Raw genomic sequence first — 23,380 nt, forward strand, 5'->3', positions numbered from 1 at the left:
GTATTGGTAATATCTTCAGAGGGTTTCTACAATTTTCATATTTGGAGACTAAATTTATTTTCAATTAACATACAATAATATCAACATATTTTGAATATGAGATTCATAATAAAAAGCCTACTTTCTCTCTTTTCCCACCAGTTTTGCCTGTTATATCTCTAATATACCCATGGGCCACTTCTAATCTGTTTATTCATAGTACCATTTATTACCTAGGTCTGAATTGCTTTCATTCTCTTGTGAAATGCCATAGAATATTTGTTTATTCATATGTTTATTAGAGAATATCTTTCAAAATGTGTTTTCTTAGTTTAGTTCACGCTTACATGGCCTCTTTATCTTACTTAATTTTAGTCTGCATTTTACTTGACTTAAATATGTTAACAACATCAACCATTTTTTTTCAATGCTTACTATTAGTATGTAGCAGCAAAGTTACTAAATGTTATAAAAGATCATCGCATGTAATAATCACAAAACTGCTGCGATTAAGTAAAGAGATTAAATGCTAATGATATTGTTTGTACATCTGTTCCCTCCAAATTTCATACTGAAATTTGATCCCTAATGTTGGATATGGGGCCTGGTGGAAGGTGTATGGGTAGGAGGGGGCAGATCCCTTTTGAATGGCTTGATACCTTCCTCAAGGTTATGGGTGGAATATTGCATTATTTGTTCTCTTGTGTTGTGGTTGTTAAAAAGAACCTGGCCCCTCCTCCTCTCTCTCTTGTTCCCTTTCTGTCACTGCCTCATGCCTACTTCTCTACACCTTCCATTATGCTTGCAAGCTTCCTGCAAGCTGCTGCTATTGTGCTTGTACAACATGAGGGACCATAAGCAAAATAAACTTTGGTTAAGGGAATTGCTATAAAAAACTATACTTGTGTATTTCTTCATGGCAAGACCAAACAGACTAATCTAGCTAGTATATTGTGGTGGAGGAAAAATATTTTCTAAATTAAAACTGAAGAGGAATTGCAAAATTACAAAATTAGATGTTTGGAAATGATCTTCGAAGTGACTAAGTGGCATATTTTTCTTACTGCATTCTGCGGCAACTGCCAGTGATCCATGGTGCTATGCATTTGGGGACAATCAAAGAGCAGTAAGAAGTCATGTTTCCCTACTTCCTAGTTTATTAAAACACTTTTCCTCTGTCTGTTTTATATGGTATATATGAATAAGTTCATTTAATAAAAGTAATCTAGACTACGAAATTTTGGAAATGGACAACCAAATCTCTTAGTGAAATATAACATAAATGTCTTTAGTATTTCAACTGATGTTTGCATTTCAATTCTTCCGATAATTAGCTAAAATCCATTTTTCTCATCTATTAAATGACAACAATTACTCTTAGTAGATATTTTAAATAGATGTAAGAATGCATGGAAATTCATATGTATGTGAACAACCTGAAACCCAACAACGAGATGTTTACATTACTGTCTGATTACCTTTATCCTCCCAGAACATCCCATCAAGTAACATTGCAGATATTTCAGCACACACAGAGAAAGGGAACCCATTGTCTATAGGGAAGAAATCCAATTCTACTTTTGAATAGTGCTGACTGGCAGCAAGACTAATTATATAACAATAAAAATTATAATAGAAATATGAGTATACATTATTTCTTCTATTGCAACTAAAATTGAAATAGTTTCTCAAACTTCTTTTTCAGTTCTTAGCTCGGCATTTTTCCTTATCTTTGGTCTCTTTGCAAAACATTATGTGATCCTGTGATGCCTTTGATAACCTGCCACTTGAAGGCAGAAGTGACTTGTAGTTAGTAGCATATTCACGAGATTTCAATTTTGCCTTCTAACATTTTTTTTTTTTCAAACATTGTTTGTCCTGCATTTTGTCAAGGGAATGTAGAAGAGTCTTCTCACAGCATCTTTCCAACATTCACATTTTGTATGAATGTGACTAAGCGGGTCTCCATGGCAGCAAAAGTAAGCAAGCTCATCCAGTCTCAGAGGTTCAGTATCAAATTGGTAGAAACAGGGCATCTCCTCCCACATATTTCTCACTCATGTACCATAGGCCTATCTTCATTGGAAAATAGCAAGTTGAAAAATAATACATGACATATGCTGCATTTTTAAAAAGATATTTTCTGAATCCCAAATAATAGAAGCTAATTGTAAAGACTTTAAAATTGTTGAAGTGGAGATATAAAAATACAGCATAGATATGTTAAAACAATTTTTTTTAATTGTCCATAATCACATAACCCAGGTATAAACCTGATCAACATTAAGATGGGTTTTCTAGGTTTGTGGTGGTGTTATCCATCTCATTTTACTGTTTTTGAAGTGATGATGTAGAAGTTTATATAAGCTTTATTCATTGCCATGTTTGTACCTATGCAACAATTTTGCATGTTCTTCACATGTACCCCCAAACCTAAAAGGCAATAAAATATATATGTACATAATATTTTACCAGTCATTTTCTATGTAATTAAAGATACTAACATATAAAAGACTGAATATAAACATATACAAAAATCAGCTATGCAAATTTGAAAATTGTTTAATTTCCTTTTAAATTTATATGTTTATTTTAATGCATTGATCAAGTTTTAAGTTCTGAAAAATTCTAGCTAATTGATGAAACACACACACATTCTACCTACAAACTGACAACATAATAAAAAGAATTTGTATTGCATCAGATAACCTAACAATGTTAAAACTAAGAAATTGTTAAGTTGCCATGTATTATAGGAATCTTATTTTAAAGATATTCCTATTTTTTCAACCCTCGAGAGATAAATGTACAGGTTGACATCTAGAATACGAGGAAGGACACTAACATTAAGTCCTAGGACTTCTCATCCTTCAATTATTCTATTTTTCTTTATAAGTTTTATAGTTTGCAAACAAATTTCTCCTTTCTGTATCTTTCAAAACTCTGAGAGAGACATTAAATCATATTAACTTCATTTATCACTCATCTGAATAAATAATAATTTATACAAATGCCAAGAGTTAATTCTCACACATGACAGTTTCAGGAGCTGAGACAAATTTCACAAACCTCAAAAGGATTTTTCTGCCCATCTCTCTTCTAATGCATATTCTGAGCCAAACTACTTCTCACAGGAATTATCCACTTTTATCTTTTGAATTTCCTATTCTAAAGAATGAAGAGAGAAAAATGTGTGTGTGTGTGTGTGTGTGTGTGTGTGTGTGTGTACAACACAATATTTTTGCAAGAAAAACAAAACAAAATTGGTACCTATACATACGAAGCTAATTACATGTAATGCTTTAAAATATTCCAGAAAAGTTCTCACTGCCAGACTTAATACTTACAATTCTCTTCCTCTTATTTCTTAATTACTATTTAAATTAATCCTTTAAATATAATTTATCTGCAGCTTAGTCTAAACAAATTCAAGAGTGCACACCCATAAGAAAGTAGAGAGTGGTTCAAACACTGGGAGTGATGCATTCTTGAAATGAAGAATGTTCTTGAGGGAAGGAAACAAAGGCTGGTTTTGCAAATTCGGTTCCTCCCCTTATTTGGTAACATAACACTGAGTTACTAATCTGAAGTCAATATAAGAATTGGTTCATTTAAAAAGCTAATACCAGAAGCCTTTTATTTTGTAACTAGGCTACTTTCTCAATCAGAGTTCTAGGTGTTACAACATTGCCTGAAAGTTCACTTTTCCCTTTGTATATAAATATGTAATCTTAAAGAGACATGTTACTCCAATAAACTCATTTCATGTTATGCCAGATTTTTTATTCATGACCTAAACACACATCTGCATGCTGAGAGCTCAGGGAATAGTTATGTTGTGTTCTATATCTGTATTTGTAATGTTTGCCCAATAATCCCCAATTGATATTTATAAAGCATGGTGTTGGTGGGGTGTGTGTCCCTGCCTCATAGCAAGACTGTTTATTCTATCAACAAATGTTTAGTGGTCAACTACCAAACACTGGGCAGAATAGCAGGGTCTTGAGATACAGTGATAACAAAGATGCAAATCTTTAAGGAGAACATGATTCAGTAGAAAGAAAATGAACTATTATAATACAACTCCAGCTATTCAACTGTGTTATACAACACTCGAACTTATACCTCCTGTCTTACTGTAATTTTGTACCCATTAATCCTGATCCCCTTTCTTCCCTCCACTCCCTAGCCTCTGGTAATCACTATTCTACTCTCTACTTCTATGAGATCAACTTTTTAATTTCTCAATATGAGTGAGAACTTAGGGTATTTCTCTTTCTTTTCCTGGCTCATTTCACTTAACATAATGAACTCCAGGCTCATCCATGTTGATACAAATGACATTATTTAATTCTTTTTGATGGTTGAATAATATTCCATTGTGTATGTATATCTCATTTTCTTGATTCATTCATTTGTTGATGGAAACTTAATTTCATATCTTGGCTATTGTGAATAGTGTTGAAATAAACAAGGGAGTGCAGATATCTCTTTGGCACACTTATTTCCTGTCTTTTTGATATATACCCAGTAGTATTTTTCATCTTTTGAGATTCTTCGTATTGTTTTTCATAATGACTCTACTAATTTACATTGACACCAATGGTGCATAGAGCTCCCTTTTCTCCTTTTCCTCACCGGTATTTGTTACTTTTTGTCTGTTTAATAATAACTATTTTAACTGTGCTGAGGTGATATCTCAGTCTGGTTCTGCTCTGAAATTTTTTTATGGTTAGTGATGTTGGGCTTTTTTTTTTTTAATTACACTTTAAGTTCTGGGGTACATGTGCAGATCTTAGGTTTACACATGCTATGGTGGTTTGCTGCCTCATCCCCCTATCACCTACATTAGGTATTTCTCCCAGTGTTATCCCTCCCCAATCTCCCCACACCTTGCTATCCCTCCTCTCATCTCCCAGCCCCCAACAGACCCCAGTGTGTGATGTTTACCTCCCTTTGTCCATGTGTTTTCATTGTTCAATAGCCACTTATGAGTGAGAACATGTGGTGTCTGTTTTTCTGTTCTTGTGTCAGCTTGCTGAGAATGATGATTTCCAGATTCATCCATGTCCCTGCAAAGGGCATGAACTCATCATTTTTTATGGCTGCATAGTATTCCATGGTGTGAAATACTATGTGTCACATTTTCTTTGTCCAATCTGTCCTTGATGGGCATTTGGGTTGGTTCCAAGTCTTTGCTATTGTAAACAGTGCCACAATAAACATACATTTGCATGTGTCTTTATAATAGAACAATTTATAATCCTTTGGGTATATACCCACTAATGGGATTGCTGAGTCAAATAGTATTTCTATTTCTAGGTCCTTGAGGATTCACCACACTGTCTCCCACAATGGTTGCACTAATTAACACTCCCACCAACAGTATAAAAATGTTCCTATTTCTCCACCTCCCCTCCAGCATCTATTGTCTCCTGATTTTTTAAAGATCACCATTCTAACTGGTGTGAGATGGTATCTCAATGTGGTTTTGATTCGCATTTCTCTAATGACCAATGATGATGAGCATTTTTTCATATGTTTTTTGGCCACATAAATTTCTTCTTTTAAAAGTACCTGTTCATATTATTTGCCCACTTTTTGATGGAGTTGTTTTCTTTTTTCTTGTAAATCTGTTTTAGCTCTTTGTAGATTTTGGGTATTAGCTCTTTGTCAGATGGGTAGATTGCAAAAATTTTTTCGCATTCTGTTGGTTGCTGGTTCACTCTGAGTGTTTCTTTTGTTATGCAGAAGCTCTTAAGTATAACTAGATCTCATTTGTCTATTTTGGCTTTTGTTGCCATTGCTTTTGCTATTTTATTCATGAAGTCCTTGCCTATGCCTATGTCCTGAATGGTATTGCCTATGTTTTATTCTAGGATTTTTATGGGGTGAGGTCTTATGTTTAAATATTTAATCCATCTGGAGTTAATTTTTGTATAAGGTGTAAGGAAGGGGTCCAGTTTCAGCTTTCCACACACGGCTAGCCAGTTTTCAATGTTGGGTATTTTAAAAATATACCTATTGGCCATTTGTATCCCTTTTTTTGAAAAATGTTCATTCAGATTATTTGCCCATTTTTCAGTTGGATTATTTGGTTTATTTGCTATTTAATCGAGTTCATTATATTTTCTGGATATTATTCCTTTTGTTGGATGTCTAGTTTGCAAATAGTTCGTCCCAGTTTGTAGCTCATCTCTTCACTCTGTTGGCTGTTTCCTTTACTGTGCAGAGACTTTTTAGTTTGATACAATTCCATTTTTCTACATTTGCTTTTGGTGCCTGTGCGTTTGAGATATTAGCCAGAAAATCTTTCCCCAGATCAATATCCTCAAGTGTTTCCCCTATGTCTCCTGTAATAGCTTCAGAGTATTCACTGTTACATTTAAATTGTGAATCCATTTTGAATTGATTTTGGTGTATGGTGAGAGATTGAGGTCTGGTTTCATTCCTATGCATATGGATACCCTGTCTTCACAGCATGTTTATTGAAGAGACTGTTATTTTCCCAATATATTTTTGGCATTATTGTCAATAATCAATTGGCTGTAAATGCATAGCTTCATGGCATATAACATTTTTGAACAAATGCTACTGGGTCTAAAATTGAGGATATTTCTAACTCCTAGTCTGGGACATCCTTTAGTGCTGTCATTGCAGGAGAGGAGTCTTCAAAGAACAAAGAATATCATGTAAAAGTCAATAATTAAAAAATTTTGCAGACACCACTGGAAAATTATGGTTTATTAGTATAAGGAAAGAGTGGCCCAGGAATGAAAAGATATTATGGACTGAAAGTGTATGTACCCAGGAATACTCCTATGCTGACTCCTCACCCTCAATGTAATGATATTAGGAGGTGGGGTTTCTAAAGGTAATTAGGTTTAGATGAGATCCCCTGAGGGTGTAGCCCTCATGATGGAAATAGCATTTTCACAAGAAAAGACACAAGACTGTCTCTTCCCTCCCTATACTGATGCCTTCTACCCTCCCATCTCCACTTATTTTCATGTGAAGACACAAGAAGACAGTCATCCGGAAACTGGCAAGGAGCCTCTCACCAGACACAGAATATGCTGTACCTTGATCTTGGACATCCCAACCTCCAAATCCATGAGAAATAAATATTTGTTGTTTAAGCGACCCACTCTGGGGTATTTTGTTATAAGAGTTTGAACTGATTAAGATACCAAATATCACTATTTTAAGAAAGATAGCAGATGATTTTTATGTTTTAGTGGTTTAAAAACTAGTCTTTCAAAATATTTTAAAATTCTCAGGTATGTGTGTCATTCTTCCCATACCTTTTCCATTTATTATTCTCTAATCTTTCCTTTCCTTTGGTTTCTATATCTATGTGATATATTTCTGAAAGGAGAATCCCATCACCTTCCAGACAACCATGATTATGACATTTTTTAAAAGTAAAACACTGAAAGTGACATAGGACTCAGTGGTTTCTTACGTGGTAACAGATTAATTACCAAGGAACAGAGATAAAAATAAAGTTAAGGCAGCATTACAATAAAATAAATGATGACTAAACTACAGAGAAGTGGTTACAAATGTAAGTTATAAAACAAAGGAGGGGACATTTGAATTATCCTTACCTTTGGACAATACAGTAAATCATGATTAGATTCTGAGATACTGAGATATGTTAACTCATCGATTCATGAATATGTGCAATTACCTTGTTATTAACAAAATAGAATGAAAGTGCTAAATGGAAAATTCAATCAAAAAAGAAAAAGTGCAAATATTAATAATCACAATCTTACTGTTTAATCTTAATTACAACAAATAGCATGTATTGGGAGTTTACTATGTGTAAAGCATTGTACTAAGTACTTACCTGGCTAGCTCCTTCCCTTCTCACTATAATCCTAAGAAGCTACTCTCATTATTTTTTATATTCTGTAGATTACGATGCTAAATACTAGAGAGGTTTAAAAAGTGACCCTGGTGACTTAAATCAGTAAATGTTCCCAGTAATCAAGAATATTTTAAATTATTGCTATAATATTTCTTTTGCCCAATAAATACCATATTTTACTTCTTATTAGATGATTTTAAAATAAATGCTCTTAACAAAGAAAAAAATACAATGTTTTTCTTCTGAGAGTAATTGTATACTAGATTGACTATGTCATTTAGGTATTACATAGTAATGACAACAATATTAATATACTTTACAAAGTAAAAATAGAACATAAAATTGGGCAAGTAGATTTCCTCCAATGGAGATGAAAATTATGAATTGTAGAATGGGTGCTATAAATAAAATTTCAGTTCACTACAGTTCATCAGTGTTGGAGACCTGCAAAAAGAGGAACAAGAATCAATGACTAGGCCTCTTGTATTGAAATTACTTGATTAGTGACAGACTACATTACCAATTTTTTTCTACTTCTTGTGTGATCCTGTTAATTAGAAAAATTCCTCTTGCTCATTGAAAATGTGACATAAATTCATTTGCTTTTGGAATATGTTGACCAGAACAGAAATAATTTTATATTTTGAAAAACATGCACATTTTAGAATTAACTCTTCTCAATCCAATCACAACAAGTGGTCCTTAGTGAGCCAGCTTCTTTCTATGTTGTCAATCACTAACACAAGAATCAAGAACCACACTCAATTAAATGAGATATAATCCAAGCCTAATGTTATTTGGGGTAAAATTGTTAAAATGTACATCCTTTTGCCATAATTGTCATGTTGTGTCTCTTCAGACCAACAAGTTTCCATGATTACACAACACAAAAAGGAAAGGAACAGATTCAGTATTTTATTGCGAAATTAATTAAGATATTCTACTCTCTAAACCCTACAGACTTATGTTGTACAGTTGAAATATGTTTTATGCACATAAAACACAACATCCTGGCATGTTTAATATTTACAGAGAGACATAAATAAATATCATTTATTTGAAATATCAGTTGTTCCATAATACAATAAACTCAAACTATGGATTTATAGAATCTTACAACTGAAATTGTTTATAAGTTTTCTATGACGATCATTCTTTTCGAGTAGAATTTATTGCCATCATCTATTTCACTCAGAAACTTAGCCCTCAGATGGCCCTTTTTTAAAATAAATTATTTGGTGTTGTCAAATGAACAGTTCCACCATTCAATAAGTATCTGTTGAAACCAGATACAAGACCCAGTACATAAGATGAACTGTGAACAAGATAGGCACAGGATTTTTCTTAATTTGGAATCTCAAATTAAGCAGATGTTACAAAAACTAAACTAGCAATCACAGTGCAGAGTAATAAGTTCAGTAAAAGAGAAAGTACAGTGTGCTATAAAAATATGTATAGAGGATACACAACCTGGCCTTAGAAATTTAGAAAAAAATTATTTGTGTAGGCAGTGGTTGAGTTGAGACCCAATGGTCAGTTAAGGGTTAGCTTGGTGAAGAGGTGAGACAATAGTGCTTCATGCAAAAAGAACTGCATATATAACCTTCAAAAAATGGGGAAGGAGCATGAAAAGTTCAAGAAGAAGAGAAAATCTGAATGTAGCTGGATCTTAGTGTACTAATGGGGACATAACAAAAATGAGATTATAGAGAGAGAGGATATAAATTATACGGTACATTTAAAAATATATTTTAGCTTAATTTGTATCCTAGAACTATGGGATGCACACAAAAATTTTTATTTGGGGCAATAAAATAAGTTTATTTATATTTTAAGTTAGGTATAAGCAGAAAGCAGGAAACATGATTATTTTATAATCAGTTCAGATATTTAACTTGGATTTCAAATTTCAAACTTGATTCAAAATAATTTGAACCCCTATGCTTTAGTTAATTTGTGCGGCTATAATAGTATACCACTGGCTGAGTAATTTACAATTAACACAAATTGTTTGGTTTACGGTTTGGGAATCCAGAAAGTACAACATCAAGGTGCCAAGCATCTGGCTAAGGCCTTCTGGCCGTTTCATAACATAGCTGAAGATGTCATAGGGTGGAAGTGCAAATGAGCAAAAGAGAATGAGCAAGAGGCAGAGAACACAGTCCCACCATAAGAAACCCACTTTCCAGATAATAGCTTTATACATTCATGAGGGCCGAACCTTTATGACCCAAGACCTCTTAAAAGTCCCACCTTTTACTCTGGTTACAATGGCAATTAAGTTTTAACATAAGTTTGGAGAAAACAAACATTCATACAATATTATCTCAGTTCATCTACACGTAACATACGAGGCCATAAAACTAAACCGGGAGTCACAGAGATCTTGATTAAAATTACAGTGTTGACATCAGCTGGATAACCTGGATAAAGTATAAAATCTCAAACAACTTCCTTACATATAAAAATATAATAATGCCTACCTTATAGTTTATAATAGTTTTACATAAAATTAGCTGGGATAACATATATGTACACATACATAAGTAGAATAACCACATGTAGATAAATATATGATAGATAGATAGTTAGAGAGATGAGAATAATCCCTTAAGGCTGTGAATAGATAGATAAAGAATAATCCCTTAAGGCTATAAACAAGTCATATCTGTCCCACAATCCTCTGGCCCTATTCTCCTTAACGGGAACTTTTCTTTTAGTAGTAAAATACTCCATAATATTTCCAGAAAACTTACTAAAAATTATAAGTAGACCTTTTTTTTTACCTTCTAACGTTTTTAAAATAAAAAAAACCCTTCATCTTAACTATATAAACAACTATGTAAAAGTATCCTTTCTGAAAGCACTTATGTCTGTTAACAAATTTAACCTGATGTCTTGAACAGTACCTGACATGCAATAGTCAAATATTCATTAAATACATTTCCTGCTATTCAGATGCTTTCTTTAACAATTACCTCCCAATGGATGGTATATAAAGTAAATATAATTTATAAGTATATGTAGATTATGTTATTGATAAAAAGCATAGAAATATAAAATATGTAAACATGTACAAATATGCATATATGTGCAGCCTCTGTGATAGCTTCATGTATTGGTAAATAAATATGCTTAGCCAAGTAATAGCATAACCACTCTATTTTCCAAGACCAATAACAAAAGGATGAAGCCCATATTTGTGTGAATAGATTATTTGAAATGAGTACATCAGTTGCTCCTAAACAAACACAATTAGAGAATAATAAATCAAAAGTAAAGGTTACATACGAATGTTTATGTAAACATATTAAATAAAATATTAGCAAATAAAATGTTAAAATGCATTATAATTGTTTAATAATTCAGTTAATTTGTCACTCTCTTGAAAAAAAACATTAAATCAAAATTCGAGAAAAAATAGTTTAGGCAGGAAAGTCAGTAAAAGAAGTCCTAGGATGACACTTATGCAGCCAATGTAAAGTATAATGAACTTATTAAAAGGGAAGGTCTGAGGGAGAACAGTGAGTAAAAAGTGTCTTCTAAGAGAGTGCATTTTCATATAGAAAATAGAATGACTAAAACAGTGAAGGTTTGATATTTGTTATTGATAGAAAAAAGGTAAAAGAAATAAAGGTCCAACTATGAGGCAAATTAAAATGTGACATCATTTTGATCACCTTATAGTGATGTAAATTCAACACATTGGTTGTATAACACTTGTCATATCTCCTTTGAATGGCACTGACTGGGTGATAAAGAAGTGCAGAATTCTGTCTCATTACTTGGTTCTGCAGTGAGTAGCATCTAATTATAATAATGCAATATATATTAGGATCCCCAATTCAACTAATATAAGAGCAAATCATATTTATTATAATTCAAATACTTTAGGTGTATAAAACACAATCAAAACTCAAAGTATATTCATGAAAATAAGGACTCTGTTGACTCAATTAACTTGGAAGCCCAAGGGTGAACCTATATTTATGAATTGCTGAATCTTAGGACACTTACTACATGTTCAGTTCTCCTTATTTATTCCTCTTTTAGCTGTAACCTCCTCTGTCACTAGTATCATTCTATAATGAAACTTCCAGAATATTGCCGAAAAGATAGCTTCCACCAGCCCAAAATTTCCAGTCTCCAAACCTGGAATCCCCAGTGGAACCAGGCATTGTTCTCACCCAGCATTTATCCAGGAAGATCTGTTGCATAAGCCTCCAGTGATTATGGTTGCCATGGCAATGAACTGCAATGAATGATTTAACATGGAAGACACATGCTCAACCAGAGATCAGAGAGGAAAGAAACTGTAATTTTTATTTCTTTTGAGACCAAAGATGCATTTCTTCAAAATAATTAAAGAGTCCAAAAAGAAAATCACTGATACATTGCATAACAATAATGTAAATATCACGATAACCGACACAATGTGGAGGATGAAGAGAAATAATGACCAAAGCGTATTTAAAGATATTAACTTGCTAGTCATTTTGCATAATCCTGAGTTAAATGATACGACAAATCGATCAGAAAACTGGGGCTAAATCTGTAAGAACTTGGAGACTTTGAACAGGATTTTGGAATCTATACAAAAAGAATGAAACTGACATTCTAGTACTTCAAGTTCAGATATCTGAATATAAAATATCATTGGATGGGAATGTAAAATCTTATTGGTTTTTAACAACAGATTTTTCTAAGAACAATATAGAATTGATGTACTCTAAAACAGAAAAATGAAAGATATGGAAACGGAGAAAAACAATCAGCATAACTGAAATATAAGTAATAAAAGATCTAGCTTATGTGTAACTGGATTCCCATAGGGAGAGAATAAACACTTGGAGCATTAGCAGTATTGAAGAAATAATGCAGACGATGCTCAATGCTATAGAAAGTCATGAAGACAGTAGTTTTAGAAGTACCTCGACCAAAAGAGTAAATACAGAGAAAATCCAACTTAGGCATATTACTGTAGCAATTACAAAGGCCTTACCTGACTAGTTTCATGAGATTATGGAGCATGTGAGTATCCAGTACTTCAAGCAACATTTTTTGAAAAGACTACTTTTTTTTTCTTCATAGAATGTTTAGTTTCCCTTGTCAAATGTCAACTGACCATATTTGTAAGGATTTATTTTTGGGAAATAAATTTAGTTTCATTGATCTATGTGCCTATGCTTATGCCAGTGCCAGACTGTTTTAATTAATGTTGCTTTCTTTTAAGTTTTGAAATTGAAAAGGGTAAACCTAACAACTTTGTTCTTTTTTCACAAGATTGTTTTGCTATTATAGGTTCTTTACATTTCCATAGAAATTTTAATATCAGCTTTACATATTTTGTCAATAAATGTCAGCTAGGATTTTGATAGGGATTCTGTTGACTCTTTTCATCAATTTGATGAGTGTAGCCATATTAACAGTATTAAATCTAATTCACAAATATTGGATGTCTTTCCAGGTGTATAGATTTTCTTTAATTATTTTATATACTTTTTTAGATGTTAGTGTAGAAGTCTTGCATGTTTGATACGTTTATTCCTAAGCATTATATTTTGTTTAATGCTATTATAAATGGAAGAGTTTTCTAATTCTAGTTTTGTATTACACCTTTCCAATGTGTAGAAAAACAATTGATTTTGTAAATTGATCTTGTTTCCTACAATCTTTTGCTCAACTTATTTATCAACTCTATTAGGTTTTTGTGAATTCTTTATGATTTTCCATACCCAAAACCATGCCATCTGCATATATAGAGAGGTATATTTCTTCTTTCACAATATGGATGGCTTTTAAAATTTCTTCTTCTTGTCTAATTACCCTGGCTAGAATCTCTATTATAATGGTGACTAGAAAGAGAAAGAGTACACATCCTTATCTTTCTTATTTCCTGTATTAGTGAAAAAATGTGATGTCAGCTGTGGGTATTTGGTGGTTACTCTTTATCAAACTGAGGAAATTCCCATTTATTTGTCATGTGTTGTGTTGTTATCTTGTAAAGGCTTTATATTTTATCATGTTTTTTTCTGTATTTATTGAAGTAATCAGGGTGTTCCTACCCTTTATATTTTTAGTTTGTGTATTGTGTTTCAGATTTTTTAAATTAATTTTTTATTATACTTCAAATTCTAGGATACATGTGCAAAATGTGCAGGTTTGTTACATAGGTATACATGTGCCATGGTGGTTGGCTGAACTCATCAACCTGTCATCTATATTAGGTACTTCTGCTAATGCTATTCTTCCCCTAGCCTCCCACTCCCCAACAGGCCCCGGTGTGTGATGTTCCCCTCCCTGCATACATGTGTTCTCATCATTCAACTCTCACTTGTGAGTAAGAATATGTGGAGTTTGAGTTTCTATTTCTGTGCTAGTATGCTGAGAATGATGGTTTCCAGCTTCATCCATGTCCCTGCAAAGGACATGAACTCATCCCTTTCTAGGGCTGTGTAGTATTCCATAGTGTATATGTGCCACATTTTCTTTATCCAGTGTATCACTGATGGGCACTTGGGTTGCTTCAAAGTCTTTGCTATTGTGAACAGTGCTGCAATAAATGTACATGGGCATGTGTCTTTAGAGTAGAATGATTTATAATCCTTTGGGTATATACCCAATAATGGGATTGCTGGGTCAAATGGTATTTCTGGTTCTAGATCCTTGAGGAGGAATCGCCACACTGTCTTCCACAATGGTTGAACTAATTTCCACTCCCACCAAGAGTGTAAACACTTTCCTATTTCTCCACATCCTCTCCCTCATCTGTTGTTTTCTGACATTTTAATGATCACCATTCTAACTGGCGTTAGATGGTATCTCACTGTGATTTTGATTTGCATTTCTGTAATGAACAGTGACAATGAGCTTTTCTTCATGTTTGTTGGCCCCATAAATGCCATCTTTTGAAAAGCGTCTGTTCATATCCTTCATCCACTTTTTGATGGTATTTTTTGTTTTGGTAAATTTGTTGAAGTTCTTTATAGATTCTGGATATTAGCCCTTTTTCAGATGGATGGACTGCAAAAATTTTCTTACATTCTGTAGATTGCCTGTTCACTCTGAAGATAGTTTCTTTTGCTTTGCAGATGCTCTTTAGTTTAATTAGATCCCATTCGTGTATTTTGGCTTTTGTTGCCATTGTTTTTGGTCTATTAGTCATGAAGTCTTTGCCCATGACTATATCCTGAATGGGATTGTCTAGGGAGGTGTCTCCCAGTCAGGAGGCGGAGAGTCAGGGATCCACTTGAGGAGGCTGTCTGTCCCTTAGCAGAGCTCAAGTGCTGTGCTGGGAGATCCTCTGCTCTCTTCAGAGCCAACAGGCAGAAATGTTTAAGTCAGCTGAAGCTAGGCCCACAGCTGTACATTCCACCAGGTGCTATGTCCCAGTCTGATGGGAGTTTTATCTATAAGCCCCTGACTGGAACTGCTGCCTTTCTTCCAGAGGTGCTCTGCCCAGAGAGGAGGAATCTAGCGAGGCAGTCTGACTACAGGGGCTTTGCTAAGCTGTGGTGGGCTCCACCCAGTTCGAAATTCTTAGTGGCTTTGTTTACACTGTCAAGGGAAAACAAGCCTACTCAAGCCTTAGTAATGGTGAATGCACCTTCTCCATCAAACTTCAGCATTCCAGATCAACTTTAGTCTGCAGACTTCAGAATTTCAAGCCACTGGATCTCAGTTTGCTAGACTCCATGGGGGTGGGATCTGGTGAGCTAGACCACTTGGCTCCCTGACTTCAGCCACCTTTCCAGAGGAGTAAATGGTTTTGTTTTGTTGGTGTTCCAGGTGCCACTGGGGAATGAAAACAGAAACCTCCTGCAGCTAGCTTGATGTCTGTGTAAACAGCAGCCCAGTTTTGTGCTTGAAACAGAGGGTCCACACGGCATAGGCATCCAAGAAAATCTTTTGGTCTGCAGATTATGAAGACCATGGGAAAAGTGTAATATCTGGTCCAGGGTGCACTATTCCTCAAGGCACAGTCCCTCATGGCTTCCCTTGGCAAGGTGAGGGAGTTTTCTGATTCCTTGTACTTCCCAGGTGAGGCAATGCCCCACCCTGCTTCAGCTCACCCTCTGTGGGCTGCATCCACTAGGTAACCAGTCCCAGTGAGATGAGCTGGATACTTCAGTTGCAAATGCAGAAATCACCTGCCTTCTTCACTGATCTTGCTGGGAGCTGCAGACCAGAGCTGTTTCTATTTGGCCATCTTTGATCCGAGATGCACTTCAGATTTTAAATAAAATTTGTATTGGTAGGATACATTCTACTTAGTTATGGTGTATAATATCTTTTTATATATTGCTTAGATCAGTATATGGTATTTTTTTAGAATTTTCATGTCTATATTAAAGAGATATTAATGTGTAGCTTTTTGTTTCTGTGATGTCTTTGCAAATTTTGGTATCAGAAAAATACTGGCTTCATATAATTTTCTGAAACCATTTCTTCTACTTTTAAAAGCGTTTGTGGAAGACTGGTATTAATTCATCATTAAATGTTTCACCAGAATAACTTATCTGAGCCTGAGCTCTTTGTAAGATGGTTTCAAATAACTAATACAATACTGAAATTGTTATAGGTCTGGGTACATTTTTTAATCTAGGATATTTTATTTGTTGTTTGTCATAATTCATAGTATTTTCTTATAATTCTTTCTATTTCTATGATGTCAATGATGCTTTCATTTGCATGTTTCATTTTAATAATTTTAGTCATTTTTTATTAGCCAATCTATTTACAAATGAATTATGATGATTTATGCTGAGGAAACAACCGACTTACTGATTTTGTTGTTTTTCTATGTTTAATCCTCCCATCTATTCTATTCTTTATTTTTTACTTCCTTCTGCTTCTTTGTGTTTAGTTTGTTCATCATTTATGTTTCAGAAGGGGAAAAATTAGGTTACTGTTTGAGATTTTGTTTTGTTATTAAATATAATCATTCACACTACAAATCCTTTCTAAGCACTGCTCTGCTATATCTCAGACATTTTATTTATTGCTTTTGTTTACATTCATCTCAATTATTTTCTAATTTATTTTATTAAATATTTTTAGGCCCACTGATTATTTACCTGTAAGCTACATATTTACATATGTTATTACATTTTCTATTCTTTTCTCTGTTTTTACTTTCTAATTAATTATGTTGTGCAACATACTTTCCATTATTTTAATCAGTTTAATTTTATTGAGTTTTTTTTAAATGGCCTAGCTTACGGTCTATCCTGATAAATATTCCAAGTGTGATTGGGAAAATGTGTATTTGTTTCTGTTGAAATAGTCTATATATTTCACTGAGCTCCAGTTGATTAAAAGTATTGTTTAAATCTATTTATTTGTTTATCTTCTGGGTAGTTGTTCTATCCATTATTGAAATAAGGGTATTAAAGTCTGAAACTATTATAGCTTTTCTTTTTCTTTATCTTGAATTCTGCTATTTTTAAAATGCATATTAGAGCACTTTTTAAAAATGTATATGTTTATAATTTCCCCATGAATTATTTTATCATTATAAAATTCCCTTCTTTGTCTCTAGCAATAACTTTTGTCTTAAAGTTTATTTTGTCTTATATCAATTAAGCTTTCAGTTTCCTTTATTTACTATTTGTATGATATATCTTTCTCTAACATTTTACTGTTGGAATTTGTGATTTCCAATCTGAAATGATAGTTGAATCAGATAAGTTTTGTTTGTTTTCAAATGCACTGTGCCATTCTGCTTTTTAATCGTATATTTAATCTATTTATTTCTCTGTAATTATGGATAAAGCAGAATTCATGTCTGCCATTTTGCTATTTGTTTTCTGTCAGTATCTCAGTCTTGCTCATTTCAGTTAACCGGTCTTCAGTTCTGCTGATGCTTTGTTCTGCTATCTTTATTCTTTTGATGAGCCTCTTTACTAATTTCTTTCTTTCAACTTCACATTTTTCACTTGTGTCCTTTTATAATTTTATCTCTTCTCATATTATTTTATATATTTGATGAGGTATTTTTGTCATTTTTTTCTTTAAGATTTTAGACTTGGTTTTCTTTACTATTTTCAATAAATTTATAATCTGTAATTTGAAGTATTTTTTACTTAAACTCAACATCTCTTCTCTCTCAGGGACAATGACTATTGATTGATATTTGCTTGGCCATATTTTTCTTTTAATTTGCATTTGTTACAATTTTTGTCAAATCATGGAAATTTTAGGAAAATATAGTATGTCAGCTCTGGAAATTACATTCTGAATATTCTTTGTCATTGGTTGTTGCTCATTAGGTGTTGATTGTGGTTGGTTATGCCGTCTGTTTGTTGTTGTTATTTAATGACTTTATTGAACTAATTTTGTAATAGCTGGATTCTCTACATTGTGCATCCATTGACGTCTCAGTCAATGCTTGCATATCGATTTTCTCAAATTTCCTGCACTTTTCTGGGGGACTCTGTATATATGTTAGAGCACCTCTTCAAGACTCAAACGGTTTAAAACACTGCCTTAGCCATCACTTCCTAATTGTATATCCCCTTGAGGTCAGACTTATGGTTTTTCAGGTGTCTTGGCCATTCATACAGTTTGCGTAAGCAGGTAGCCTTCTGTAAGCCTAAGAATATAACATACTATCTGTACACTACATAAAATAAATTTATGATCTTAGACTTCAAGTGAAAACAAAACCCTAAAAATGAAATAGATAATATAATTTATTAAAATTGTAAATATCTATTAAACGACTGATATATTAACAAAATTGAAATATAAATCACAAAGTGAGAAACTAATTTTACATACATGATAAAGATTCTTGTCTATGACATATAAAATTTACTACAAACCAATATAAATCGAGCAAAATATCTGATGAGAACATAGAGTATTACTTATAAAAACAAGGCTATGTCAAGATTAAAAAAAAATAGAAAACATCAGTGTTTGGTGAGAATTTATAGCAATTGGTACAATCATTCTGAAAATGATTTGGCTGTGTTTTTAAAGGTTGTCATATTACATGTTATGACTCATCAATTTCATATCTAGAAATATACCAAGAGAAATGTGTGGTAATAACTTCCAAAATATTTGTATCCTTATAGCTCCAAACTGGAAATAACTTAAGCATCTATTAGTAGTAAAATGCATATTTTACTTTTCGGTATAGTTATATAATGGGGTATTACACAGCAATAAAAAGTAGTCATTATTGATAGGTTCAATCACATACATCTATTTCTAAAAATAATTATAACTTTATATTTATTAATTTGTTACATTAGAATTAAAGTAAATGTCAAAAGACTTAAAAACTATGAGGCTTAAAATTAAAACATAAATGTGATAGAAGTTTTGGCAGGAAAACTGTTTTTAATCTTTTACTTTATGTCATTTTATAATATTTTGACTTATTTTTATGTGAAATTATTACATGTGGCATAATAATATTAAATTTGTGTAAACAATCTGTAGATATTTATGTTTACATGGAAACTAATCTGAGCATATCCATACAAAACTGCTTTCTGGATCAGAGGTTTAACTGACAAGATATTTATAAAATCGACAGTTTCATTTTATATAATTCCATGAGATTATTTCCAAAATACAAATTGCATTTAAAATATGAAAAATAAATTAATAATTGAATCTTATGATAGTTGTACTCTTATAATTAGCAATCCAATAAAACTATGGCTCAATCAATTAGATCAAACCTATGAGAAGAAAATAAACATGAAAATACAAAATGGCAAATTGACTCACATCTAACTGATTGATTGGCTATTTTTGAAAGTCGCCTTTCTTCAAAGAAAACGGCATATGTTTTTGCTAATATTGTAATGTGTCATTCATTTTGTGTTTAGTTTCAAAGCAAACGTAATAGTAGGATTTTTTTCTACATTTTATCAACAAAAGTTTCAGAATAGGGAATGCTAATAATTTGTAAGGCTCACAAACATAACTGCTGATTGAACATGCATTGAAAGTATATATAAAACCAAGATTTTTTCACTATATCAACCTACCTTTTCTTACATATTTTTACCTATTCATTTGTTGGAAAGAGATACTTCCTATGCCTATAAAGACACATAATCCAAAGCAAATTTAAACAGTATTTGGATATTTAAAAATAAAAATCTATTATTTAAAACTTTGTTCACTAAAAACTTGCCATTAATTAAATTGATATAGCAGTGTTTCAGTTTCTAAATCCAATATTGTTCAAAAACATTTGATGTCCTCTATGTTTAAAGAATGAATCCTAAGATTCTTATCCTGATATTCAATGCCCTTAAAGATCGTCTTTTTTTTATAGAGTTAATATGATGTCTCCTGCTCTCTACTTTTGCCCTAGAGATTTCTCAATGTTCAAAGTCACATCACACTGATGTCTGCAACCATGCTTTGGCTTAGGTTGTTTACCAAATAGTAATTACTCTTATTTCTCCTCTTACTGTCTCAGATTGTTCTCATACTGAAAGCCCAAGTAACTAGAACACCAACAAGTAGATGGAACTCACATGCACATACTTTTATTTGTTTAAATGTTTTCTCTTCACCTAAATTACTGGAGACCAGAGTTACTGTTTTTTGTTTTGTTTTGTTTTGTTTTGTTTTCCATCTCCACCTTGCATTTCCAGTCCTAGCTAGCCTAGCATCTAGCTGCCAATCAATAAATATATGCGAAATACAAAATGTGTAATTTCCCATCTAATACATAAAGGCTTCTAGCTATATTGATCTCTCTGTTGCCATTATTCTATTTCCTTTAAGGTCTGTACCACAGAATTTAGTGCTTTTTAAAATAAAGCTCAATCAAACTTTCTGAAATTCTACCCACTTAAGTTTTCTTAACTAGATTATACATTTTTTGGAAAGCATATTAATCTCTATCATAGAACAAAGTGAAATGTAAACAACATGCTGGAAAAATATGGGAAAAAACGAATTTGAGAAAAACCCAGCTGTTAATATTTGAAGAGTTCAATGGTTAGGCCTTTTTAATGTTTAAACTCGTGTCCTTTTATTCTTGCTTCATGGTTGTAATGCCTTCAAATCTCTTTGAATACCTTAAGGATTATTTTTTGAGACTTTCTTTTTTTGTGTGTAGTATCTGCTTTTTCTTCCTTGATGTATTTCAGTTTGATTTTTGGTGTTTATCTTCCATGTTAGAGGCTTTTCTTAGAAATACGTGTTTATCATGTTAAAATACTGATAATGTTGGAATGCAACCTCAGCATAACCTCTTTTGATTAATAGAGAACTTGGCACCTAGAAGAGGGTTGCTACCATAGCAAAAACTTGAAAACATGTGGCATTAGCTTAGCAGTCAAATTTTTGGTACCAAGGAAACTGTTTAGGGAAAGTAGAAGAAAAATCATCCATTTTCAGCAGTAGCTAAACATGATGTTGCCCTCAGTAACTTAGAAAGCCAAAAATAAGCCTGATAAATTTTAAGGTCTAGAAGAAGTTGAAAACCAAAGATTAGTGATGTATGTTGATTTCTGCTGACTTCATTTTACAATGGACAGGAAAAAAAATAGACAAGTTCACAAATGGCATTCGACTGTTTGCAAGCATTACAGAGAAAAGAGGAAGTTCAGAAATTGGGGACTTCAGAGATCAGAAAATCTATTGCTTTTCAATCTGAAACAGCAAAAGCTAAAACTCAAAAAACTAGTTTATAAATTGATTTCAATAAAGCATTTGAAAATACATTTCAAAGAATAGATGTGCTAAATGCCTAACACAAACATAAAAACATAAAGATACATTTTACTAGAAATTAAATAAATGCAAATGATGTCAACATTGGGTTTAGTAATAGTTTTCTTCTTAAATTATATATGCTTTTATTAATAAGGTAACAATAACCAAAATCAGTGTAAAGTGTCAAATTATAACAAAGGTTTTAAAGCACAGTATTTATATATTTTCATCCATCAATCCCACACTTAAGATCACAACCCGAGTAAAAATTCAGGAATTTGAATTAAAATTTAGAAACTAATAATTACTACAACATAATTTATAATGTCGGCAATATGGAATGTGTAATGATAGACAATAGGGACTTGAAACAGTGAGGAGGTAGGAAGCGGTGGATGATGAAAAATCACTTAATAGCTACCATATATGTTACCTAGCTGATGAGTATCTTAAACACCCTGACCTCATCACTACACAATCTATGCATGTAATAAAATTGCACTCGTGCCACATTCATTTATAAAAATAAAAAGTTAAACACAAAAGCAAGCAAATATGTAATTAAATGATAACATCCATTAACAGATTAGGAAACTTTATAAAGTGAGAATGTTTAAGATCATTTTATTGACATAAATAAATGTTTATTTTGACATCTTATTTTAAAACGGGGAAACAGAAAATGCATATTATAAAAGATAATACTCTGTGTGTTATATGATTATTATTTTTATGTTCATATTTAAGCTTTTATGCATTCTGTCCTTTTTCCTGAAAATATAATGTATAGTTTTCAGTTATACATACACATATTTGAGAAGGATCATCTATTAAGGTATTCCCGGCTGGGCGCAGTGGCTCACGCCTGTAGTCCCAACACTTTGGGAGGCGGAGGAGGGCGGATCACCTGAGGTCAGAAGTTCGAGACCAGCCTGCCCAACATGAGGAAACCCCGTCTCAACTAAACATACAAAAAATTAACCGGGCATGGTGGCAGGTACCTGTAATCCCAACTACTCGGGAGGCTGAGGCAGAAAAATCCCTTGAACACAGGAGGCGGAGCTTGCAGTGAGCTGAGATTGTGCCACTGCACTCCAGCATGGATCACAAAAGAGAAACTCCATCTCAAAAAATAAAAATAAAGAAAGACATTCCCCTGAGATCTATGCCTTAGGTAAAATACATGCTAAATCATATGCTTATTTTATTTTATTTTATTTTATTTTATTTTATTTATTTATTTTTGAGACGAAGTCTCATCTTGTAGCCCAGGCTGAAGTGCAATGGTGCAATCTTGGCTCACTGCAACCTCCGCCTCTCTATTTTCCTGTCTCAGCCCCCTAAGTAGCTGGGATTACAGGCTCCTGTCACCACACCTGGCTAATTTTTGTATTTTTAGTAGAGACAGGGTTTCATCATGTTGTCCAGGCTGGTCTTGAACTCCTGATCTCAGACTATCCACCTATCTCAGCCTCCTAAAGTGCCAGGATTACAGACGTGAGCCACTGCGCTGGGGCTCTCATGCATTATTTTCACATGAATATATAATATGGAGATCATGTCATGATGGCATCCATCACTCCCATTATGAATATGATGGAGTTCATGTTCTCACTCAATCATAATCTCACTCAATCTTATCTCAAATTTACCCATCTTCTGATTTTAATCTGTCCTCCAATGGAGATCTACCTGCAGAGAGAATATATTAGTTATTTTCATATACTTCCTGTATAAATGATTGGCATTTGGGGCTTTATGTCATTGCTTATTAACTAAACAGATTTCAGATGTCCCTAGAAAACAGATCTATTCTGGTAGGCTGAC

Source organism: Cebus imitator, unplaced genomic scaffold (assembly GCF_001604975.1).
Source record: "Cebus imitator isolate Cc_AM_T3 unplaced genomic scaffold, Cebus_imitator-1.0 Scaffold167, whole genome shotgun sequence".
NCBI classification, from domain to species: Eukaryota; Metazoa; Chordata; class Mammalia; order Primates; family Cebidae; genus Cebus; species Cebus imitator.